General features: G+C 46.4%; 1 protein-coding gene and 1 pseudogene across 3 annotated transcripts in view; one reads left to right on the top strand and one right to left on the bottom strand.

Moving 5' to 3' along the window:
- Positions 1 to 26,096, bottom strand: part of LOC124606849 — a 204,426-nt gene that overhangs the window by 118,774 nt on the left and 59,556 nt on the right. The gene's annotated exons all lie outside the window — the stretch shown is intronic.
- Positions 15,798 to 15,915, top strand: LOC124608128 (annotated as a pseudogene).

Raw genomic sequence — 26,096 nt, 5'->3', positions numbered from 1 at the left:
CATAATACTTGCCGAGATCTTCGAGGGCTGCTGTGGACTTCGTCCCACTTCCTCAAAGGTTTGCCTTGAGGTGCAGTTGCTGTGTCACCTGCACTAATAAATGTTCTTGTACCAGGGTTGATTGATTGGCCATTAGTGTAGATGTTGTACAGCAGTGGTTCCATTACACTACCCTAAAGGATACCATGCTACAAGGTCCTCCATTGTCTCTGCCTGTTTTGCTGAATGACAAAGAACCACCTGTATTGCAGCAAACGCTGGATGAACTGTGTTAAGCGGTAGTCTTCTGTGACTGAATATACCTTTATAACCAACTTCTTCCCCCCATGAACCATGGACCTTGCCGTTGGTGGGGAGGCTTGCGTGCCTCAGCGATACAGATGGCCGTACCGTAGGTGCAACCACAACGGAGGGGTATCTGTTGAGAGGCCAGACAAACATGTGGTTCCTGAAGAGGGGCAGCAGCCTTTTCAGTAGTTGCAGGGGCAACAGTCTGGATGATTGACTGATCTGGCCTTGTAACATTAACCAAAACGGCCTTGCTGTGCTGGTACTGCGAACGGCTGAAAGCAAGGGGAAACTACAGCCGTAATTTTTCCCGAGGACATGCAGCTTTACTGCATGATTAAATGATGATGGCGTCCTCTTGGGTAAAATATTCCGGAGGTAAAATAGTCCACCATTCGGATCTCCGGGCGGGGCTACTCAGGAGGACGTCGTTATCAGGAGAAAGAAAACTGGTGTTCTACGGATCGGAGCGTGGAATGTCAGATCCCCTAATCGGGCAGGTAGGTTAGAAAATTTAAAAAGGGAAATGGATAGGTTAAAGTTAGATATAGTGGGAATTAGTGAAGTTCGGTGGCAGGAGGAACAAGACTTTTGGTCAGGTGATTACAGGGTTATAAATTCAAAATCAAATAGGGGTAATGCAGGAGTAGGTTTAATAATGAATAAAAAAATAGGAGAGCGGATTAGCTACTAAAAACAGCATAGTGAACGCATTATTGTGGCCAAGATAGACACAAAGCCCATGCCTACTACAGTAGGACAAGTTTATATGCCAACTAGCTCTGCAGATGATGAAGAAATAGATGAAATGTATGACGAGATAAAAGAAATTATTCAGGTAGTGAAGGGAGACGAAAATTTAATAGTCATGGGTGACTGGAATTCGTCAGTAGGAAAAGGGAGAGAAGGAAACATAGTAGGTGAATATGGATTGGGGGGAAGGAATGAAAGAGGAAGCCGCCTTGTAGAATTTTGCACAGAGCATAACTTAATCATAGCTAACACTTGGTTCAAGAATCATAAAAGAAGGTTGTATACCTGGAAGAATCCTGGAGATACTAAAAGGTATCAGATAGGTTATATAATGGTAAGACAGAGATTTAGGAACCAGGTTTTAAATTGTAAGACATTTCCTGGGGCAGATGTGGATTCTGACCACAATCTATTGGTTATGAACTGCAGATTGAAACTTAAGAAACTGCAAAAAGGTGGGAATTTAAGGAGATGGGACCTGGATAAACTGAAAGAACCAGAGGTTGTAGAGCGTTTCAGGGAGAGCATAAGGGAACAATTGACAGGAATGGGGGAAAGAAATACAGTAGAAGAAGAATGGGTAGCTCTGAGGGATGAAGTAGTGAAGGCAGCAGACGATCAAGTATTACCTACTTGATAGACGAGGGCTAATAGAAATCCTTGGCTAACAGAAGAAATATTGAATTTAATTGATGAAAGGAGAAAATATAAAAATGCAGTAAATGAAGTAGGCAAAAAGGAATACAAACGTCTCAAAAATGATATCGACAGGAAGTGCAAAATGGCTAAGCAGGGATGGCTAGAGGACAAATGTAAGGGTGTAGTAGCTTGTCTCATTAGGGGTAAGATAGATACTGCCTACAGGAAAATTAAAGAGACTTTTGGAGAGAAGAGAACCACTTTTATGAATATCAAGAGCTCAGATGGCAACCCAGTTCTAAGCAAAGAAGGGTTTATACAAGGGCGATGTACTTGAGGACAATATTATGGAAATGGAAGAGGATGTAGATGAAGACGAAATGGGAAATACGATACTGCGTGAAGAGTTTGACAGAGCACTGAAAGACCTGAGTCGAAACAAGGCCCCGGGAGTAGACAACATTCCATTAGAACTACTGATGGCCTCGGGAGAGCCAGTCATGACAAAACTCTACCATCTGGTGAGCACGATGTATGAGACAGGCGAAATACCTTCATACTTCAAGAAGAATATAATAATTCCAATCCCAAAGAAAGCAGGTGTTGACAGATGTGAAAATTACCGAACTATCAGTTTAATAAGTCACTGCTGCAAAATACTAACGCGAATTCTTTACAGACGAATGGAAAACTGGTAGAAGCGGACCTCGGGGAAGATCAGTTTGGATTCCGTAGAAATGTTCAAATGGTTCAAATGGCTCTGAGCACTATGGGACTTAACTGCTAAGGTCATCAGTCCCCTAGAACTTAGAACTACTTAAACCTAACTAACCTAAGGACAGCACACAACACCCAGCCATCATGAGGCAGAGAAAATCCCTGACCCCGCCGGGAATCGAACCCGGGAACCCGGGCGTGGGAAGCGAGAACGCCACCGCACGACCACGAGATGCGGGCCGTGGAAATGTTGGAACACGTGAGGCAATACTAACCTTACGACTTATCGTAGAAGAAAGATTAAGAGAAGGCAAACCTACGTTTCTAGCATTTGTAGACTTAGAGAAAGCTTTTGACAATGTTAACTGGAATACTCTCTTTCAAATTCTGAAGGTGGCAGGGGTAAAATACAGGGAGCGAAAGGCTATTTACAATTTGTACAGAAACCAGATGGCAGTTATAAGAGTCGAGGGGCATGAAAGGGAAGCAGTGGTTGGGAAAGGAGTGAGACAGGTTTGTAGTCTCTCCCCGATGTTATTCAATCTGTATATTGAGCAAGCAGTAAAGGAAACAAAAGAAAATTTCGGGGTAGGTATTAAAATTCATGGAGAAGAAGTAAAAACTTTGAGGTTCGCCGATGACATTGTAATTCTGTCAGAGACAGCAAAGGACTTGGAAGAGCAGTTGAACGGAATGGACAGTGTCTTGAAAGGAGGATATAAGATGAACATCAACGAAAGCAAAACGAGGATAATGGAATGTAGTCAAATTAAGTCGGGTGATGCTGAGGGAATTAGATTTCATTTTTCCCACGCACTGATAGATAAAAGAGTTTTGCTATTCGGGGAGCAAAATAACTGATGATGGTCGAAGTAGAGAGGATATAAAATGTAGACTGGCAATGGCAAGGAAATCGTTTCTGAAGAAGAGAAATTTGTTAACATCGAGTATAGATTTAAGTGTCAGGAAGTCGTTTCTGAAAGTATTTGCGTGGAGTGTAGCCATGTATGGAAGTGAAACATGGATGATAACTAGTTTGGACAAGAAGAGAATAGAAGCTTTCGAAATGTGGTGCTACAGAAGAATGCTGAAGATAAGGTGGGTAGATCACGTAACTAATGAGGAGGTATTGAATAGGATTGGGGAGAAGAGAAGTTTGTGGCACAACTTGACTAGAAGAAGGGATCGGTTGGTAGGACATGTTTTGAGGCATCAAGGGATCACAAATTTAGCATTGGAGGGCAGCGTGGAGGGTAAAAATCGTAGAGGGAGACCAAGAGATGAATACACTAAGCAGATTCAGAAGGATGTAGGTTGCAGTAGGTACTGGGAGATGAAGAAGCTTGCACAGGATAGAGTAGCATGGAGAGCTGCATCAAACCAGTCTCAGGACTGAGGACCACAACAACAACAACCAACTTCTTGTGGTTGACGGTGTTTCACACTGCTGACAGATCTACGAATGCCACTCCTGTGACTTGTCCTCTTTCGTATCCATCTTCTACGTACTGAGTCAGACTAAGGATCTGACTACAGCATGACCTTCCTGGGCGGAAACCCGACTGTTCATTTATAAGGTTTTCCTCAACATGGGTATTTAGAGTGAATTTGGCTTAAAGCATTGAAGCAAGGGCACTTTGCATGTGCCAGTCAACTATATCGAATTAGCGCAGTAAAGAAGGGCCAACGTGGAGACGTGCAGAATACCACAAAGGAGCTATCATGATAGGACGTTCCCATGACAAGCCCGTGAAACAAACTGCGCGATCTGCTGGTGTATTAACGAGGACTGACCGATGTTTCTACAAGGAATGATGTACCGTTCCAGCCACGTTAACACGCCCTAAGAACGGTGGTCGTAAAAAGATCGTAACGGTGACGAATTTCAAGCGTGTCAATGATACTCGGATTCAACCCCGACAGGAACTACCGCTTCCGGGAAATGCAAGTGTATCGCAACTAGTTTCAGAGCGAACATTGCGAAGGGACCTACATGCAATGGAAATCTGGAGTCGGATACGCCGTCTTTCTTCAAACGATGGGAGGTATCGAGTGCAGTAAGGGCCCAAAGAGGCGATTTGTCAACAGTGTTGCACGGAAAGCACAGTTCAAACCGGAGTTGATTCTCTACTGTTTTGGGGATGTTTTTCGCACTGCGAAGGGGGCCCGTCCGTTGGTTCAGGTTACCGCAAACATGAACTATGATTATCATAGGATATAGGTTCCGCATTTATGCATAAACATTTTTCTTTTTACTCAAACATGTTTCTTTCAAGTTAAGAACAGTTAAGTTCACAGGATTGTTAGCAAACGTTCCTGGCATGACGAAGACTCGTGCACCCTGTAGCACTTCGATTATCCAGCTAAATCAGCCCATTTTAATTCTATGAAAAAAAAGGCAAGTGAAACTTAACAGACAATCGAGTCGTTCTAAAGACTTTAATGTTCAACCAGTGGCTTGATCCGGGCCTGGCCTACCTGAAGAAACACGTGGACGGTCTTCCACACCGAAATGAGGCCATTCTCGAGGCGAGAGGCGATGTTGCGCAGTATGATACACGTCCACAAGGGTACACGTCCACAAGGGGAGGGGGGAGGGGGGAGGAGGGGGAATTTGCCTCCTCCTGGAATCACTCGTAGGCCTTCTAATTTCAAAACTCTCGCGTTTCTAGAAACCATTGTCTCTTGATTCTACTCAAGCGTATGCAAGGGGTCACACACTGACTTCAGTAAACATTACGTTGTTTGGTTGCGAGACTGTTCACGGGCAGTCATACCGTTCTCTTGTCTGGTAGTGATTTTGACGTGGTTCTGCAATCTTGGAGTTTTGCAGAACGTTTTCTAAACAGAGTATCCGATCTTTACCCTGACACTTCCTTGTACAGTCCTTAGTGAGCTACAGGAAGTGATAGTTCCAACACATCGCTCACTATAAACACGGCTGCTTTATAGCCGTCCGACAGCGGTCTCCAGTTTCGGCAAGGACAGCTCCTTCGCTTGCGCACGTCGTAATCCCAACAGTAAATTTATATTTGATCCATCAAAGTTTTCTGAGTCTTCATTCTGCCTTCACAGCAGAGCGACTCTGGTAGAGTATGAAGAATACGATCATGTTCTGCTGTAGCTGTATTCACCTATACTTCATTTGTGGGTCCAAATACAGAAAAAAATACAAATTTCAGCGCTCGACGAGAAGAAAAAAAGGGGCAATATTCGAGGTCGGGAAAATGTTTAGGCCCACTTAAACTACATCGTTTTTAAACTGTATAGAGGAGAAGGAGGCGCTGCAAGCTTACGCGACATCCAGCAATCATGTTAGGACTTCTGCAGTCCAGTTGCCATGTCTAAACAATAGCGTACCAAACCATGGCAACGAAGGCCATTTTGATTGATTCCTAGGCTGATAACAGTTGGTTCTATATACCAAGTTGATTGTTATTTTCAGACGTTTCCTACAGGCATATTCGTATTAATAATACAAAAAATGAATCTACCTTAAAAAAATATTTACCAGATAACTATGAAACGAACATAGAATAGGCTTTGTGAACAACGAGGATATGACAGGCGTTCAATAAGTAATGCAACTTTTTTTCTCGGTCAGTTTCAGTTGAAAAAATGCAGAATTTTTGGAGTATTTCTGCTTTTGCCAACATAGTTTCATGAACTTCCAATATATGGCGGCGCCATACGTAGCCTTCAAAATTGTGTCTATAATGTAGGCGCGTTCGAAGCAGAGAGCTGTCATTGAGTCTTTTTTGGCGGAAAACCAGAGCATTGCAAATATTCATACGTGCTTGCAGAATGTCTACGGAGACCTGGCAGTTAACAATAGCTCTGTGAATCGTTGGGCGAGGCGTCTGTCATCATCGCAACAAGGGCGTGCAAACCGGTCCGCCCTGCCGCGTGCCGGACGGCTGCCCACTGCTGTGACTCCTGCATTGTTGGAACGTGCGGATATTCTCAACTGAGACGATCGAAGGATCGCAATGAATCACCTCGTTGCTCAACTTCCCTCCTCCATGACGACGCAAGGTCCTACCCAGGACCCAGCGAGATGACGTTGTGGTTATCACCTTGGACTCGCATTCGGGAGGACGACAGTTCGAACAGGCGTCCGGGCATCCTGATCTACACTACTGGCCATTAAAATTTCTACACCAAGAAGAAATGCAGATGATAAACGGGTATTCATTGGACAAATATATTATACTAGAACTGACATGTGATTACATTTTCACGCAATTTGGGTGCGTAGATCCTGAGAAATCAGTACCCAGAACCACCATCTCTGACCGTAATAACGGCCTTGATACGCCTGGGCATTGAGTCAAACAGAGCTTGGATGGCGTGTACAGGTACAGCTGCCCATGCAGCTTCAACACGATACCACAGTTTATCAAGAGTAGTGACTGGCGTATTGTGACGAGCCAGTTGCTCGGCCACTATTGACCAGACGTTTTCAGTTGGTGAGAGATCTGGAGAATGTTCTGGCCAGTATCCAGAAAGGCCCGTACAGGACCTGCAACATGCGGTCGTGCATTATCCTGCTGAAATGTAGGGTTTCGCACAGATCGAATGAGGGGTAGAGCCACGGGTCGTAACACATCTGAAATGTAACGTCCACTGCTCAAAGTGCCGTCAATGCGAACAAGAGGTGACCGAGACGTGTAACCAAGGCACCCCGGGTGATACGCCACGCTTCCAATGTGCGTTCACCGCGATGTCGCCAAACACAGATGCGACCATAATGATGCTGTAAACAGAACCTGGATTCATCCGAAAAAATGACGTTTTGCCATTTGTGCACCCAGGTTCGTCGTTGAGTACGCCATAGCAGGCTCTCCTGTCTGTGATGCAGCGTCAAGGGTAACCGCAGGCATGGTCTCCGAGCTGATAGTCCATGCTGCTGCAAACGTCGTCGAACTGTTCGTGCAGATGGTTATTGTCTTGCAAACGTCCCCATCTGTTGACTCAGGGATCGAGAGGTGGTTGCACGATCCATTACAGCTGTGCGGATAAGATGCCTGTCATCTCGACTGCTAGTGACAGGAGGCCGTTGGGATCCAGCACGGCGTTCCGTATTACCCTCCTGAACCCACTGATTCCATATTCTGCTAACAGTCATTGGATCTCGACCAAAGCAGTGTCACGATACGATAAACCGCAATCGCGATAGGCTACAATCCGACCTTTATCAAAGTCGGAAAGGTGATGGTAAGCATTTCTCCTCCTTACACGAGGCATCACAACAACGCTTCACCGGGCAACGCCGGTCAACTGCTGTTGTGTATGAGAAATCGGTTGGAAACTTTCCTCATGTCAGCACGTTGTAGGTGTCGCCACCGGCGCCAACCTTGTGTGAATGCTCTGTTGCGACACCCATCTGGTTGGCCCAATGAAGGACGCACTCCGCGAGAGGCAGTACTTGGATGATGGGGGTGGTTACTGATGCAGCACACCGTTGGCTCCGTCGTCGACCAGTTGTGTGGTCCCCTCCAAGTATGGTGGCGTAACGTTGTCATATTGAACGGAGATGATGTTGAAAAATAGGATTTTGTTGCCAAAAGGGTGGGAAATAGTATGATGTGTATTGGCATACTGAATAAAACCGACCTGGTTTCAGAAAAAAAAAATGTGTTTCGCTACTTATTGAACACCACCTGTACTATATGCTTTGTGTAGCTTCTGTCACATTTATTTCTTCGGGAACGACACGTTCTCAAACTCAACCAATCAGCTGTTTCAAAAGTGGAACTATTGGAATGTTGCCCTATCTTATATAAATTCTGCCTTGGCCCGTGCACGGTATTGGTGTGACGTCCGCTGGTGGTGCCTAGTGTTTTTTCCACTGTGCCTTGCTCGAAAACTGGATGGTAGAAACCAAGAAGGGTCCTTCTTTCATTCCAAGAGGTAAACAAAGACAAGTTGGACACGAACATAACGAAAGATGGTAATACATAAATTTAGACAACATTGTCCATGGAGAGCAGCGACCTGATGCTGTGTTTAGATTAAAATGAACAGTCGAGATCACCATAATATTTGTTTATTTACCGGTTTCGGTTTCTGTTAAAACCATCTTCAGAATCGTACACCACGATTTTGGTATGACGAGAAAAAAGAGGAGCCGCCAGCACAAGCCATAGGGGGCCAAAACTTCTGAACACGGCGTTAACGTAAGCCGAAACTGGTAAATAAACAAAGGTTATTGCGACCTCGACTGTTCATTTTAAGCTAAAAGGTGGGAAGGTAATTTGAGAAAACGGTCTGGAGCATGTAGGTGTTGATGAAGAGCCATCTAGAGCAGGTATTCCCAAAATTTTCCTCTGACGAAACACTTCTACAATCCTGGTACTCCGATGGAATAGCTTGTTTAAAGTTGATCAGTATTACAGTGTAAAGTCGAGCTCTGGTACGCCAGTGGGGAACGATAGAGCAGACACGGCTGTGAAGAAGATGTCAACCCACTGCGCGCTGACCGACCCCTCTCCAGGACGACAAAGCGACAGCAGCGGTCTCGATGCGAAGAGGACATAAGCGCCGCTCCAAACTGGTCACGGCTCAGAACTGCAGAAGCTTCAAGACTAGCGACCTGAATAGAAGAGTCAACTGTATTACTTCACTTGTATTAGGAATTGTATATACTGAAGAGATTTCTTATTTGCATGTCGGCATTTGCTTAAGTGTTGTCATTGTTCATTTCCTAATAACAATCATTAATACGATTTGATTGAATGTTATCTAGCAATACGATAAGGCAGGCTTCCTAGACCCAACATACACTACTCGCCATTAAAATTGCTACACCAAGAATAAATGCAGATGATAAACGGGTATTCATTGGACAAATATACTAGAACTGACATGTGATTACATTTCACGCAATTTGGGTGCATAAATCCTGAGAAATCAGTACCCAGAACCACCACCTCTGGCCGCAATAACGGCCTTGATACGCCTCGGCATTGAGTCAAACAGAGCTTGGATGGTGTGTACAGGTACAGTTGCCCATGCAGCTTCAACACGATACCACAGTTCATCAAGAGTAGTGACTGGCGTATTGTGACGAGCCAGTTGCTCGGCCCCATTGACCAGACGTTTTCAGTTGGTGAGAGATCTGGAGAATGTGCTGGCCAGTATCCAGAAAGGCCCGTACAGGACCTGCAACATGTGGTCGTGCGTTATCCTGCTGAAATGTAGGGTTTCGCAGGGATCAAATGAAGGGTAGAGCCACGGGTCGTAACACATCTGAAATGTAACGTCCACTGTTCAAAGTGCCGTCAATGCGAACAAGAGGTGACCGAGGCGTGTGACCAATGGCACCCCGTACCATCACGCCGGGTGATACGCCACGCTTCCAATGTGCGTTCACCGCGATGTCGCCAAACATAGATGCGACCGTCATGATGCTGTAAACAGAACCTGGATTTATCAGAAAAAATGACGTTTTGCCATTCGTGCATCCAGGTTTTTCATTGAGTACACCATCGCAGGCTCTCCTGTCTGTGATGCAGCGTCAAGGGTAACCGCAGCCATGGTCTCCGAGCTGATAGTCCATACTGCTGCAAACGACATCGAACTGTTCGTGCAGATGGCTGTTGTTTTGCAAACTTCCCCAACTGTTGACTCAGGGATCGAGACGTGGCTGCACGATCCGTTACAGCCGTGCGGATAAGATGCCTGTCATCTCGACTGCTAGTGATACGAGGCCGTTGGGATCCAGCACGGCGTTCCGTATTACCCTCCTGAACCCACCGATTCTATATTCTGCTAACGGTCATTGGATCTCGACCAACGCGAGCAGCAACGTCGCGATACGATAAACCGCAATCGCGATACGCTACAATCCGATCTTTATCAAAGTCGGAAACGCGGTGGTACGCATTTCTCCTCCTTACACGAGGCATCACAACAGCGTTTCACCAGGCAACGCTGGTCAACCGCAGTTTGTGTATGAGAAATCGGTTGTAAACTTTTCTCATGTCAGGACGTTGTAGGTGTCGCCACCGGCAACAACCTTGTGTGAATGCTCTGAAAAGCTAATCATTTGCATATCACAGCATTTTCTTCCTATCGGTTAAATTTCGCGTCTGTAGCACGTGATCTTCGTGGTGTAGCAATTTTAATGGTCAGTAGTGTATTTGACGTCAAGGCAGAATTCAACAATAAAATTTTTAGAAACGATAAAAACTTGTTTTATGCAGTAAAAAATATATTATTACTGTCAAAACGACGATAAAACACGCTATGTTATTAACAGCTTTTCGCGGAGCACTTATTCACTTCACCAGTGTTCCGCGGATCACTGTTTGGGAAACCGTGCTCCAGAGGTGACCTAATCCTCCACTGAGTGGGAAATAGATGATGATTATGATGCAGTCCGGCCAGGTAAAAACAGTGTCTTTAGCCTTAGCGACCCACCGGTGTGGTGAATCTGTGTAGGGCGGTGCTGCGACTTGAGCGGGACGCGCAGGAAATTACAGAACGTCTTCCGATTCGCTATGCAGGCAGCTACGTGGCTGCGGCGGAGATTACGCAGAGGGCTGTGGCGTTCGTCTTCATTAGTCGTCCCAGCCCAGGAGCAGCAATTGTTAGTCCGGTCGTAAATAGTCCTTTAATGGGCGTCGGCAGGGCACGCGCCTACCGGGATCAAAGGCGCCGCCGCCGGTAAAGAGGGGCTCACCGGCGCGGCGCGGGCGATGGTGGAGGGAACGGTGGCGTGGCGGCGGGGTGGGGGAAGGGGGGGGGGGGGGGGCTGCGACGGCAGTGCCGGCAGAAAAACGGCGGTGCTGTTGTGTCTGTGACTGTTTGTCTCGAATGGCGGGTCGTTATTGCGAGGCGGTCTACAAGTCTCAGAGTAGATGGCAGTCGTTAAAAATACACCGATTGCGTGCGCCACGAAAGAAATTACAAGTCGCGGCAGAAGAATATTATTTATATGTGACTGACTCCTCGAAAGGTCGTGCTGAATCTGAGTCCTGTACTATTGTATCAAGTTTTTTTGAGGGACGTAGTTTTCCACTTGCGGCTATATAAGATTTTACATTCCCGTACTGTTGCAACTTCGCCGTCAAGCCATTGTCAAGAATATACAAATATACAAAGCAACGTATAAGGAATAATATAATGAAGAGACAAAAACATACTGAAGAGCCAAAGAAACTGGTGCACCTGCCTAAAATCGTGTAGCGCCCTCGCAAGCATGCAGAAGTGTCGCAACACGACGTGGCATGGGCTCTACTGATGTCTGAAGTAGGGCTGGAGGGAATTGACACCATGAATCCCACAGGGCTGTCCATAAATCCGTAACAGTACGAGAGGGTGGAGATCTCTTCTGAACAGCACATTGCAAGGCATCCCAAATATGCTCAATAATGTTTGGTGGTCAGCGGAAGTGTTTTAACTCGGCAGAGTGTTCCTGGAGCCACTCTGTAGCAATTCTCGATGTGTGGGGTGCCGTACTGTCCTGATGGATTGCTCAAGTCTGTCAGAATGCACAATGGACATGAATGGATGCAGGTGATCAGACAGTATGCTTAGTTACGTGTAACCTGTCAGAGTCATATCTAGACGTATGAAGGGTCCCATATCACTCCAACTGCAGACGCCCCACACCATTGCAGGGCCTCCACCAGCTTGAAAAGTCCCCTTCTGACACGTCCATCCGCTCGAAACCATTTGAGACTCGTCCGACCAGGTAACATGTTTCTAGTCATCAATAGTCCAGGGTCGGTGTTGATGGTCCAAGGCGAGGCGTAAAGGGTAAACGAGTGGGCCTTCTGCTGCGAAAGCCCATATCGATGACGTTTCGTTGAATGGGTCGCACGCTGACACTTGTTGATGGCCCAGCACTGAAATCTGCAGCGCCGGCCGCTGTGGACGAGCGGTTATAGGCGCTTCATTCCGAAACCGCGCTGCTGCTACGGTCGCAGGTTCGAATCCTGCCTTGGGCTTGGATGTGTGTGATGTCCCTAGTTAGGTTTCAGTAGTTCTAAGTGTAGGGGACTGGTGACCTCAGATGTAAGTCCCACAGTGCTTAGAGCCATTTGAACCATTTGAAATCTGCAGCAATTTGCGGAAGGGTTGCACTTCTGCCACGCTGAACGATTCTCTTCAGTCAGCCGGATTCCTGATAGGTACTCTCGTGAAATGGCCGTACGGGAAATTCCCAGCCGCGCGGGATTAGCCGAGCGGTCTAGGCGCTGCAGTCATGGACTGTGCGGCTGGTCCCGGCGGAGGTTCGAGTCCTCCCTCGGGCATGGGTGTGTGTGTCTGTCCTTAGGATAATTTAGGTTAAGTAGTGTGTAAGCTTAGGGTCTGATGACCTTGGCAGTTAAGTCCCATAAGATTTCACATACATTTGAAAAATTTTTGGGAAATTCCCCACCTCATCGCTACCTCGGAGATGCTGCATCCCATCGCTCGTGCGCCGATAATAACACCACGTTCAAACTCACTAAAATTTGGATAATCTGCCATTGTAGCAACAGTAACCAATCTAATAACTGCGCCAGATACTTGTTGTCTTATATAGGCGTTGGCGACCGCAGCGCCGTATTCTGCCTGTTTGCATATCTCTGTATTTGAATATGCATGCCTATATCAATTTCTTCGGCACTTCGGTGTAGCATTCCAATAGGAATGACTGGTTTGATGCGCAAAATATACGTGAAGTAAAACCACAACATCATACTTTGTTTTATGGAAATTCCTAGGTCTATGTTGTCAACGGCAGAGTCGTTTAAATCATTTGTGAACGTGAGAATTCCGTAGTGGAGGCAACATTAGGCAACAACACATACCCACACTGTATGTTACAAACACCAGGAGGGTTTACAAGTGTTCTGTTCAAAGGCAGCTTTTCACAACTCTACATGCTCTGCTGGCTTCTGCCATTCCCCTCAGGTCCGCATAATTTCAGCTTAGTCCTTCCAAAGCATCTGTTAGCGAGCACTCCCATACCAATCAGTGTCCCATCCAGTTGATCTTTCTCCTTTCTCTCGTATCCTGCAGCAGTCTTCTCCTCTCACCAACCCTCTCCAACTCTCTGTCGTTACTCACTCTTTCGACCCAGTTTATCTTCTACATTCTCCTCCACATCCACCTCTCAAATGCTTGTATCCTTTCTTCACCCTCTCGTCCTAGTGTCCAAGTTTCTGCCCCATAGAGTGCCACACTCCCTAGAAAACACCCGTCAAGCCTCTTCCTGAGACCTTTATCTAGTTTGCCACTTAATAATCTCTTGTTTCTATGGAACGCCTCCTTCGCTATACCAACGCGAATTTTCACTTGCTGACGAAATGTCCATGCGCCTCTGAAATGCTTCTACCCTTTTTTCATCCTCTCGTCTTAGTGTACAAATTTCTGCCCCATAGAGTGCGAAGCCTTGTTTTATTGCTTCTAAATTTATTGTTGTGTAGTTGCCACTTCAGAACTAATGATGCATGTAAATGCAACTGCATTAAATAAACATGTTTGGTGAAACATAGATGAGGATGTAATGCCACGTAAGGGTATTCTGATGAGCAGATACGACCTCGAGTATTATTCTTAGATATCTAGCACTATGGAATCTGCCTATCTGCTTTCATCCATAGTTCGCAGGATATTATGTGAGGAAAGGGCAAGCTGAGTTTTGAACGAGCGATCCCTTCTAAAACGGTGCTGGTTCGTGGACCGAGGCTCTTCCGACGCGACATACCGATATTAAGGGTATTGGTCTGCAATTCTGCGAGTTATTTCTTGTGCCCTTCTTATACGCAGGATTCACCTGCGCTTTTTTCCTGTAGTTTGGGGCTTTGCGCTGGGATAGATATTCACGATAAATGCAAGCTAAGTAAGGGGCCAGTGCCGTAGAATACTCTCTGAAAAGCCGAACGGGAATTCCACCCGAACCTGATTTATTTGTTTTCAACTCTTTCAGTTGTTTCTCTACGGGAGTCTGTGCGATGGCCTAACGTCGGTATGTTTGTACTTCTGCGTGAACGATTTCTTGAACGTGAAAAACTTCGGCTTTCGTTTTGCTATCTTCAACTGCCACCTCAGACTAGCCAACAGGGCATCCTCTCTGAGTGACTATATACTGCAACTCGCTACGTATCGCTCCCATAGGGCTCCCGAAGGCAAGGTTAGGCTATTTACGGAGGTCACAGATGTTCTCAAGTAATCATTCTTCCCGCCGTCCATATGCGAACATAACATGAAGAAGCCCTAAGAACTGGTTAAATGGGAAGTACCCTCTGTTACGAACTTCACAGTTTGCAGAGGATGCAGATGTAGAAAAGCCAGTGGTCGCGTTTCTTCCTTGTCTTTGTCCAACTGAGCAATATTGTGCGATTTACATTAGTTGGCATCTGGTACTAAAGCTCCGGAAGATGAGACGTTGTTGAGCCATGCTCTGTCTGCAGGCAGTAACTACAGCACAGCTGTAGGAGGTCGCTTGAAAATATATCCGAACAAGCAATCACGCAAAAAAATCCGAATTTCATTTAGTGTCTCCAAGAATGTCAAAAATATGGTGTTAATAATACGTTTGTTTGCATGACCGTCTTCCACAGCAGCTGTTAAAATCAGTTACTATTGGTTTTCCGTCTTGAGATTATTGCATTAATTAACGAGAATTACACCAGATGCGAATCGATTTAATTTATAAAGCATCTTCTGTGGTTATTCTGCAAACTGGATACATACGTTTGTACATTTTTGGTTGTCGTAAGGTAAAAACAGCGTTTTGTTTATAAAGTTGGTGTGGTTCAAATGGCTCTAAGCACTATGGGACTTATCATCTGAGGTCATCAGTCCCCTAGACGTAGTACTACGTAAACGTAACTAACCTAAGGACATCACACACAGCCATGCCCGAGGATTCGAACCTGCGACCGTAGTAGCAGCGCGGTTCCGGACTGAAGCGCCTAGAACCGCAGGGCTACAGCGGACGGCAAAGTTGGCGTGTAACTTACTTATGGTGTTTCTTTACATATTCTGCTGCTTCCGTCCTTGCTAGCAGCGGTTGACGTCGACTTCGATTCGCGTATCCACTTGGCTGGTTTTGCCACTCTGCAGTATTTCTGGCGCGGCAGCATTTACACCTCACTTTTGTCAACTGAACTGAAGCTACGTGTGTTTCTCACTCTGCACAGTAACAGCGTTTATGTTCGTTCTTTTCTTTTATTTCAAGTTGTGAGTGCTGCCAGCCTTTGACATTACATTTATTTTGGTTAGTGTAAAGTAGTGAAAATGTCTTGTATTTTAGGTAGAGGCGTCACGGAGGTGTCACGGAGGCGTCACGGAGGGATGGGCCTGGATGGTGATTATAGGACAGTATCTGGGGGAAGAAGGTAGTGGTAAATGGAGCCTGTTGTTAAATGTATATATTTAATGTATGTATTAAGTGGTCAGGCAACGGCCCTGGCGCAGTGGATACACCGGTTCCCGTCAGATCACCGAAGTTAAGCGCTGTCGGGCGTGGCCGGCACTTGGATGGGTGACCATCCGGGTCATCATGCACTGTTGCCATTTTTCGGGGTGCACTCAGCCTCGTGATGCCAATTGAGGAGCTACTCGACCTGTTAGTAGCGGCTCCGGTCAAATAAAACCATCGTAACGACCGGGAGAGCAGTGTGCTGACCACACGCCCCTCCTATCCGCATCCTCACCTGAAGATGATACGGCGGTCGGATGGTCCCGATGGGCCACTTGTGGCTTGAAGACGGAGTGCCTTATTAAGTGGCCAATCAGTTTAAAGAGTGTGTGTTTTGCCAAGTTGGCCTGATCATTTGTGAGTTGTGTCTCTTGTGTTATGCTTTTTTGAATGTGCTACCACAGTCTTTTCTGTTACGGTTTTCTGAATGTGGTACCACATTCAATAACCCATAAAAGAAAGAGAGAACTCATAAATGATCAGACCAACTTGGCAAACCACACACTCTTTTAACTGATTGACACTTAATATAAGATTAAATATGTTGGAGCCTGCCCAGTCGTTAAAGATGGGGTGTCTAGGAAACCTGCTTCCTCGGATCTATAGAAAACAATTGAAGCAAATCGTATTAATCAGTTTTATTACGGAAAATAAACGACAAAATTAACGTTGAGAAATACAGATGATTCGCAAGCAAAGGGCGACATGCAAAATAATCAATGTTCTTCAGTATATACAAATCCTAAGTCGCTGCCGGCCGGTGTGGCCGAGAGGTTCTAGGCCCTACAGTCTGGAACCGCACGACCGCTACGGTCGCAAGTTCGAATCCAGCCTCGGGCATGGATGTGTGTGATGTCCTTAGGTTAGTTAGGTTTAAGTAGTTCTAAGTTCTAGGGGACTGATGACCTCAGCAGTTAAGTCCCATAGTGCTCAGAGCCATTTGAACCGTTTTCCTAAGTCGCTGGGCCGGCCGGTGTGGCCGAGCCGTTCTAGGCGCTACAGTCCGGAACCGCGCGACCGCTACGGTCGCAGGTTCGAATCCAGCCTCGGGCATGGATGTGTGTGATGTCCTTAGGTTAGTTAGGTTTAAGTAGTTCTAAGTTCTAGGGGACTGATGACCTCAGCAGTTAAGTCCCATAGTGCTCAGAGCCATTTGAACCGTTTTCCTAATTCGCTGGGCCGGCCGGTGTGGCCGAGCCGTTCTAGGCGCTACAGTCCGGAACCGCGCGACTGCTACGGTCGCAGGTTCGAATCCAGCCTCGGGCATGGATGTGTGTGATGTCCTTAGGTTAGTTAGGTTTAAGTAGTTCTAAGTTCTAGGGGACTGATGACCTCAGAAGTTAAGTCCCATAGTGCTCAGAGCCATTTTTGAACGTAAGTCGCTGGTCTTTAAGTGCCTAATCTTGATGCTGCTGTAGAAGTGAGCCGCGACCAGGCGGAGCAGCTCCTATGTCCTCTTCGCCCAGAGGCCGCTGCTATTGCTTTTCGTCCTAGAGAGAGGTCGGTCAGCGTACTATTGGCTGACGTCTTCTTCACAGTCCTCTCTGCTCTAACGTTCCCGACTGGTGTGCTAGCGCTTGACTTCATGCCGGAACAAAATATATACATATAACCACAGCCTGCATTTACCACCACCATCTCCTCCCAGAATCTCTCCTATAATCATGGTCTAGGCCCATCCCCACCCCCGACCCCCCTTAAAAAAATCAACCGCCCCCCCCCCCCCAATCAACTCTCATGTCACTACCTGACATCCAAAACATTTTCACTAATTCACACTAACTGAAGAAAATGTACACTACTGGCCATTAAAATTGCTACACCATGAAGAAATGCAGATGAAAAACGGATATTCATTGGACAAATATATTATACTAGAACTGACATGTGATTACATTTTCACGCAATTTGGGTGCATAGATCCTGAGAAATCAGTACCCAGAACAACCACCTCTGGCCGTTCAAATGGTTCAAATGGCTCTGAGCACAATGGGACTCAAATGATGAGGTCATCAGTCCCCTAGAACTTAGAACTACTTAAACCTAACTAACCTAAGGACATCACACACATCCTTGCCCGAGGCAGGATTCTAAACTGCGACCATAGCGGTAGCGCGGTTCCAGACTGAAGTGCCCAGAACCGCTCGGCCACACCGGCCGGGCAGATTACCTCGCTTTGGCACGAAATACAGGGTGTTTATAAATTAGTTATACAAAAGTAAATTGCAGGTGAGAGCATTTAAATCATAATAATTAACTGCCCAAGGATTCACAAAAAAATCACTACCCAACTCTGGCCGTAATAATGGTCTTGATACGCCTGAGCAGTGAGTCAAACAGAGTTTCGATGCCGTGTACAGATACAGCTGCCCATGCAGCTTCAACACGATACCACAGTTCATCAAGAGTAGTGACTGGCGTGTTGTGACGAGCCAGTTGCTCGGCCACCATTGACCAGACGTTGACCAGACGTTTCAATTGGTGAGAGATCTGGAGAATGTGCTGGCCAGGGCAGCAGTCGAACATTTTCTGTATCCATAAAGACCCGTACAGGACCTGCAACATGCGGTCGTGCATTATCCTGCGGAAATGTAGGGTTTCGCAGGGATCAAATGAAGGGTAGAGCCACGGGTCGTAACACATCTGAAATGTAACGTCCACTGTTCAAAGTGCGTCAATGCGGAGGTGACCGAGACGTGTAACCAATGGCACCCCATACCATCTCGCCGGGTGATAAGCCAGTATGGCGATGACGAATACACGCTTCCAATATGCGTTCACCGCGATGTCGCCAAACACAGATGCGACCGTCATGATGCTGTAAACAGAACCTGGATTCATCAGAAAAAAATGACGTTTTGCCATTCGTGCACCCAGGTTCGTCGTTGAGTACACCATCGCACGCGCTCCTGTCTGCGATGCAGCGTCAAGGGTAACCGCAGCCATGGTCTCCGAGCTGATAGTCCATGCTGCTGCAAACCTCGTCGAACTTTTGGTGCAGATGGTTGTTGTCTTGCAAACGTTCCCATCTGTTGACTCAGGGAGAGAGACGTGGCTGCACGATCCGTTACAGCCATGCGGATAAGATGCCTGTCATCTCGACTGCTAGTGATACGAGGCCGTTGGATCCAGCGCGGCGTTCCGAATTACCCTCCTGAACCCACCGATTCCATATTCTGCTAACAGTCATTGGATCTCGACCAACGCGAGCAGCAATGTCGCGATACGATAAACCTCAGTCGCGATAGGCTACAATCCGACCTTTATCAAAGTCGGAAACTTGATGGTACACATTTCTCCTCCTTACACGAGGCATCACAACAACGTTTCACCAGGCAACGCCGGTCAACTGCTGCTTGTGTATGAGAAATCGGTTGGAAACTTTCCTCATGCAAGCACGTTGTAGGTGTCGCCACCGGCGCCAACCTTGTGTGAATGCTCTGAAAAGCTATTCATTTGCATATCACAGCATCTTCTTCCTGTCAGTTAAGTTTCGCGTCTGTAGCACGTCATCTTCGTGATGTAGCAATTTTAATGGCCAGTAGTGTAGTTTGAAAGACTGGAAACACTCACAGTGTGGACACACACAAACGACAGACGTAGGCGCTGTTACTGTACAGAGCAAGGAACATACGTAACTTGAGTTCAGTTGATAAAAGTGAGGTGTATATAATGCAGCGCACGAAATAATGCAGTATGGCGAGAAATGCTAAGCGCATAAATGAATCGATGTCATTCGACGTCAACCGCAGCTAGCAAGAAGGGAAGCAGCAGAATATGTAAAGAAACACCGTAAGTAACTAACACATCAGCTTTATAAACAAATGCGACTATGCGACTTAACTTCTGAGGTCATCAGTCACCTAGAACTTAGAACTAATTAAACCTAACTAACCTAAGGACATCACACACATCGATGCCCGAAGCACGATTCGAACCTGCGACCGTAGCGGTCGCTCGGCTCCAGACTGTAGCGCCTAGAACCACACGGCCACTCTGGCCGGCAACAAAACGCTGATTTTAACCTACAACAGCTTAAAAATGTACAAATGTACACTCCTGGAAATGGAAAAAAGAACACATTGACACCGGTGTGTCAGACCCACCATACTTGCTCCGGACACTGCGAGAGGGCTGTACAAGCAATGATCACACGCACGGCACAGCGGACACACCAGGAACCGCGGTGTTGGCCGTCGAATGGCGCTAGCTGCGCAGCATTTGTGCACCGCCGCCGTCAGTGTCAGCCAGTTTGCCGTGGCATACGGAGCTCCATCGCAGTCTTTAACACTGGTAGCATGCCGCGACAGCGTGGACGTGAACCGTATGTGCAGTTGACGGACTTTGAGCGAGGGCGTATAGTGGGCATGCGGGAGGCCGGGTGGACGTACCGCCGAATTGCTCAACACGTGGGGCGTGAGGTCTCCACAGTACATCGATGTTGTCGCCAGTGGTCGGCGGAAGGTGCACGTGCCCGTCGACCTGGGACCGGACCGCAGCGACGCACGGATGCACGCCAAGACCGTAGGATCCTACGCAGTGCCGTAGGGGACCGCACCGCCACTTCCCAGCAAATTAGGGACACTGTTGCTCCTGGGGTATCGGCGAGGACCATTCGCAACCGTCTCCATGAAGCTGGGCTACGGTCCCGCACACCGTTAGGCCGTCTTCCGCTCACGCCCCAACATCGTGCAGCCCGCCTCCAGTGGTGTCGCGACAGGCGTGAATGGAGGGACGAATGGAGACGTGTCGTCTTCAGCGATGAGAGTCGCTTCTGCCTTGGTGCCAATGATGGTCGTATGCGTGTTTGGCGCCGTGCAGGTGAGCGCCACAATCAGGACTGCATACGACCGAGGCACACAGGGCCAACACCCAGCATCATGGTGTGGGGAGCGATCTCCTACACTGACCGTACACCACTGGTGATCGTCGAGGGGACACTGAATAGTGCACGGTACATCCAAACCGTCATAGAACCCATCGTTCTACCATTCCTAGACCGGCAAGGGAACTTGCTGTTCCAACAGGACAATGCACGTCCGCATGTATCCCGTGCCACCCAACGTGCTCTAGAAGGTGTAAGTCAACTACCCTGGCCAGCAAGATCTCCGGATCTGTCCCCCATTGAGCATGTTTGGGACTGGATGAAGCGTCGTCTCACGCGGTCTGCACGTCCAGCACGAACGCTGGTCCAACTGAGGCGCGAGGTGGAAATGGCATGGCAAGCCGTTCCATAGGACTACATCCAGCATCTCTACGATCGTCTCCATGGGAGAATAGCAGCCTGCATTGCTGCGAAAGGTGGATATACACTGTACTAGTGCCGACATTGTGCATGCTCTGTTGCCTGTGTCTATGTGCCTGTGTTTCTGTCAGTGTGATCATGTGATGTATCTGACCCCAGGAATGTGTCAATAAAGTTTCCCCTTCCCGGGACAATGAATTCACGGTGTTCTTATTTCAATTTCCAGGAGTGTATTTATCAATTTGCAGGATACTTTATAAATAAAAGCGAAACGCGTCTGGTGTAATTCTCTTTAATTAAATTGCGGTAAGCTCAAGACGGAAAACCAGTAGTAGCTGATCTGTTGTCGATTTTAATTATGGCTGCAGTTATTTTTTGTTCTTGAAGTAGGTGAAAGATTCGCTTTAGAAGAAGTTTTCTTGAGATAGGCAGGCACAGTATTTTAAGTAGCGTATTTGGCAACTAAGTGGCGGGCTGCCATTGGGGTATCGGTCGCGGGTGCAGCCCGCCTGCGTGAAGATGCCAGTTAATTGGAACAGCACTCTAGTACTTCGCTTCTAATGATATCGGGATCGAGCGCTAACCCCCCTTGAACAGTACGCTACTACCGTTTGCGTGACGTGGGCGGCGAACAGGGGTCCCGCCCGCTGCTGAGCGCGTCTGACGGCCGTCTCTTCTGAGCCGCGCGCACTCGGCGCCGATCCGTTGTTTCTGCCTCGAGGCAGATAACTCGCGAGTTGCTGCGGATCTCCGCATCGGGTCGCAGCTGCGAAGAATGGCACAGCCGCGGAGGCGCCGAGTTGTCTCCAAGTTCTGGGGTAAGCCGGGCAAGTGCCGGGCGCGCGCTGACAGAATATCACGATTCTTAAGAAGTCTTAGTCGTTGGCTGAAGAAGCAGAGAACTGGCCAAACGGCTAAAGTCAACACACGACAATCAGGGGTATTTATTACTAGCTCAGTACCCCCTGCTTCACTCGCGTAGACTGTGTGGTCTACACAGCTTTTTTTCCCTTTATCGAATTTTTACACTGAAGAGCCAAAGAAACTGGTTCACCTGCCCTCCTAGCACGCAGAAGTGCCGCAACACGACGTAGCATGGACTCGACTAACATCTGAAGTACTGCTGGACAGAACTGATACCATGAATCCCTCAGGGCTGTCTATAAATCCGTAAAATTACGAGGAGGTCGAGCTCTCTTCTTGCGTGGCATCCCAAATATGTTCAATAATGTTCATTTCTGGGGAGTTTGGTGGCCAGCGGAAGTGTTTAAACTCAGCAGAGTGTTGCTGGAGCCACTCTGTAGCAATTCTGGACGTGTGGGGTGTCGCATTGGCCCAAGTCTGTCGGAAAGCACAATGGACATGAATGGATGCAGGTGATCAGACAGGATTCTTAGATGCGTGTCACCTGTCAGATTCGTATCTAGACTTATCATGGATCCTATATCACTCCAATTGCAGACGTCCCACACCATTACAGAACCTCTAACAGCTTGAACATTCCCCTGCTGACATGCAGGGTCCATAGATTCATGAGGTTATCTCCGTACCCGTACACGTCCATCCGCTCGATAGAATTTGAAACAAGACTCCTCCGATCACGCAACATGTTTCCACTCATAAACAGGCCAACGTCGGTGTTGACGGGCCCAGGTGAGGCGTAAAGCTTTGTGTCGTGCAGTCATCAAGGGTACACGAGTGGACCTTCGACTCCGGAAGCCCACATCGATGATGTTTTTTTGAATGATTCACACGCTGACAATTGTTGATGGCTCAGCACTGAAATCTGGTTGGCCTCGGTGGCCGAGAGGTTCTAGGCGCTACAGTCTGGACCGCGCGACCGCTACGGTCGCAGGTTCGAATCCTGCCTCGGGCATGGATGTGTGTCATGTCCTTAGGTTAGTTAGGATTAAGTAGTTCTAAGTTCTAGGGGGCTGATGACCTCAGAAGTCAAGTCCCATAGTGCTCAGAGCCATTTTTGAACTGAAATCTGCAGCAATTTGCGGATGGTTCCCCCTTCTGTCACGCTGAACGATTCTCTTCAGTCTTCTTTGGTCCCTTCTTGCAGTATCTTTTTCCGGCTGCAGCGATGTCGGAGATTTGATGTTTTTACCGGTTTCCTGATATTCATGGTACACTCGTGAAATGGTCGTACGGAAAAATCCCCACTCCATCGCTACTTTGGAGATGCTGTGTCCCATCGCTTGTGCGCCGACTATAACATCACGTTCAAACTCACTTACATCTTGATAACCTGCCATTGTAGCAGCAGTAACCGATCTAATAACTGCGCTAGACACTTGTTGTCTTACATAAGTGTTGCCGACCACAGCACCATATTCTGCCTGTTTATATTTGTCTGTATTTGAATGCGCATGCCTATATGAGTTACTTCGGCGCTTCAGTGTATGTTGTTCATAAACTGAAGCATCTTCTAAACTTTTGGCGCTAATTAAGGCCATAGAAACATGATCTTTTCCGAAAGTATTTCTGACGAAAAAGCAATTTTGGTAACTAGAGTCAGAGCTGTTTGTTAATCCAGCGTTTTGAGCTCTTGCGGTGATATTTCCAAAGAATATTTCATCCCCTAAAAAAATGACTCAAATGGCTCTGAGCACTATGGGACTTAACTTCAGAGGTCATCAGTTCCCTAGAACTTAGAACTTCTTAAACCTAACTAACCTAAGGACATCACACACATCCATGCCCGAGGCAGGATTCGAACCTGCAACCGTAGCGGTCCATCCCCTAAAATAATTCCTTTGGAAGTCAAATACCAAATTTCATAGATTTGTCTTTAAATATGTTTTACTATAATGAAACATTTTCATAAAGAATTTCATTTCCTATTCTTTCTTTTTAATTTACAGACAAGAAGTGAAATACTAATTTTCAGAGATTTAGTTTCAAAAATACTTTAGCCACGCGGGGTAGCCGCGGGGTTTAAGGCGCCTTGCCACCGTTCGCGCGGCTTCTCCCGTCGGAGGTTCGAGTCATCCCTCGGGCGTCGGTGTGTGTGTTGTCCTTAGCGTAAGTTATGTTATGTTAGATTAAGTAGTGTGTAAGGCTAGGGACCGATGACCTCAGCAGTTTGATCTCTTAGGAACTTACCACAAATATCCAAATTTTTTTCAAATATGCTTTCATAATGAAATATTTCCATGAAAACCTTCATCCCGTATTTCACTCCCTTAGGTGTTGATTTTCGAAAAACACTGCAAAACGTATTTTTTGTAATTTCTAACCGGAAAGTAAAATAACAATTTCCATAGACGCAGCTTTAAAAATGCTTTCATAATGAAATGTTTTCATAAAACTTTTCAGTCCTATTTCATCCCCTTTGGGGCCGAATTTCCATTAACAGTGGAATACGTATTTTTTATTTACACCCGAGAAGTCAAATACTACTTTCCACAGGTGAAGCTTTAAAAATACCTTTGCAGTACTTAAACAATGCCGGTCGGAGTGGCCCTTGCGTTTCTAGGCGCTACAGTCTGGAACCGCGTGACCGCTACGGTCGCAGGTTCGAATCCTGCCTCGGGCATGGATGTGTGTGGTGTCCTAAGGTTAGTTAGGTTCACGTAGTTCTAAGTTCTAGGGGACTGATGACCACAGCCGTTAAGTCCCATAGTGATCAGAGCCATTTGAACCATTTGAACTTAAATAATGATTTATTTTCAAAATAAACTTTCACCTACTGTTTTATCCCATTAGTGGTTGAATATCCAAAAATTCTGAAGGATATGTTTTTTTTTTTTTTTATTTCTGACCAAGAAGCCAATACCAATTTTCGTAATTCTAGCTTCAAAATTGCTTTAGGAGCGAGATTTTAAAATGGTTGAGATGGCTCTAAGCACTATAGGACTTAACATCTGAGGTCATCAGTTCCCTAGACTTAGAACTACTTAAACCTAACTAACCTAAGGACATCACACAATTCCATGCCCGAGGCAGGATTCGAACCTGCGATCGCAGCCGCAGCACGGTTCCGGACTGAAGCGCCTAGAACCGCTCGTTCATAGCGGCCGGTGAGATTTTTGAGGAAATCTTCTGTCCCCTATTTCACCCTCTTAGGAATGGAAATTCGGACCATCTCTTGGTAACCGTTGCTTACAGTATAGGATGAACACCCTTTCCAAATGTCAAGTCTTAATCCTCAACGGATTGGGCTGCGCGTTGGTGAAGCGCTACCCCACCCTCTTAGGGGTTGAATTCCGAAAACATTGAAACCTCATTTTTTTTATTTCTAAGCGAGAACTGGAAAACCAATTTCCGTAGTTGCAGATTAAAAATGGTTTAGTAGTTCTTTAATAATGATTTATTGACAAAAATACCTTTCACCCCCATAGGTGATAAATTAAAAAAATCCTGAAACATGTATGTCTTCATTTCTTACGGAGAACCTAAATACCAATTTTCGTATTTCTAGTTTTAAAATTGTGTTAATAGTGAGACATTTTTCAAAATAACCTTTCATCCCATATTTTAATCTTGTAGTGGTAGAATTTCGAGAAATCCCTTCTTAAACGACGCCGACAGTTCAAGATCAACACCCTCACCATATTTCAAGTTTCCGTTCTTAGCGGTTTGGGCTGGGCGTTGATGAGTCGTTCAATCTGGACATTGCCTTTAATAAAATTTGCAAAGATTTCCCAACATATACAGTGTATTTACGAGAACCGTTTCTCATATACGACATGGTGGGGGTAACAGGACGAGGAGTAATCAGAAATCTAAAATGCATCCATTGTAGTGATTGGTTGGTAACCATGCTCTCGTTGTATTTGAGCTTCATATACCGGCAGGTTTTACTCTATCTCATGTTTATATTTGATTTTCCGTGAACCACCCATGTGATCCCGCCACAGCCTTCTCTGTGGCAATGTTGCCCTGTTTGAAAGCATTTCCAAAAATCCTGAAACATATATTTCTTCATTTCTGATCGAAAAAACCAAATACCAATTTTTGTAATTCTAGTTCTATCACACCCTTAATAGCGAGATATCTTACAAAATATTACACTCGTCTTCT

Source organism: Schistocerca americana, chromosome 3 (genome assembly GCF_021461395.2).
Source record: "Schistocerca americana isolate TAMUIC-IGC-003095 chromosome 3, iqSchAmer2.1, whole genome shotgun sequence".
Classification (NCBI taxonomy): Eukaryota; Metazoa; Arthropoda; class Insecta; order Orthoptera; family Acrididae; genus Schistocerca; species Schistocerca americana.
The sequence above is the reverse complement of the archived record's forward strand: the minus strand, read 5'-3'. Positions and strand labels throughout refer to the sequence as shown.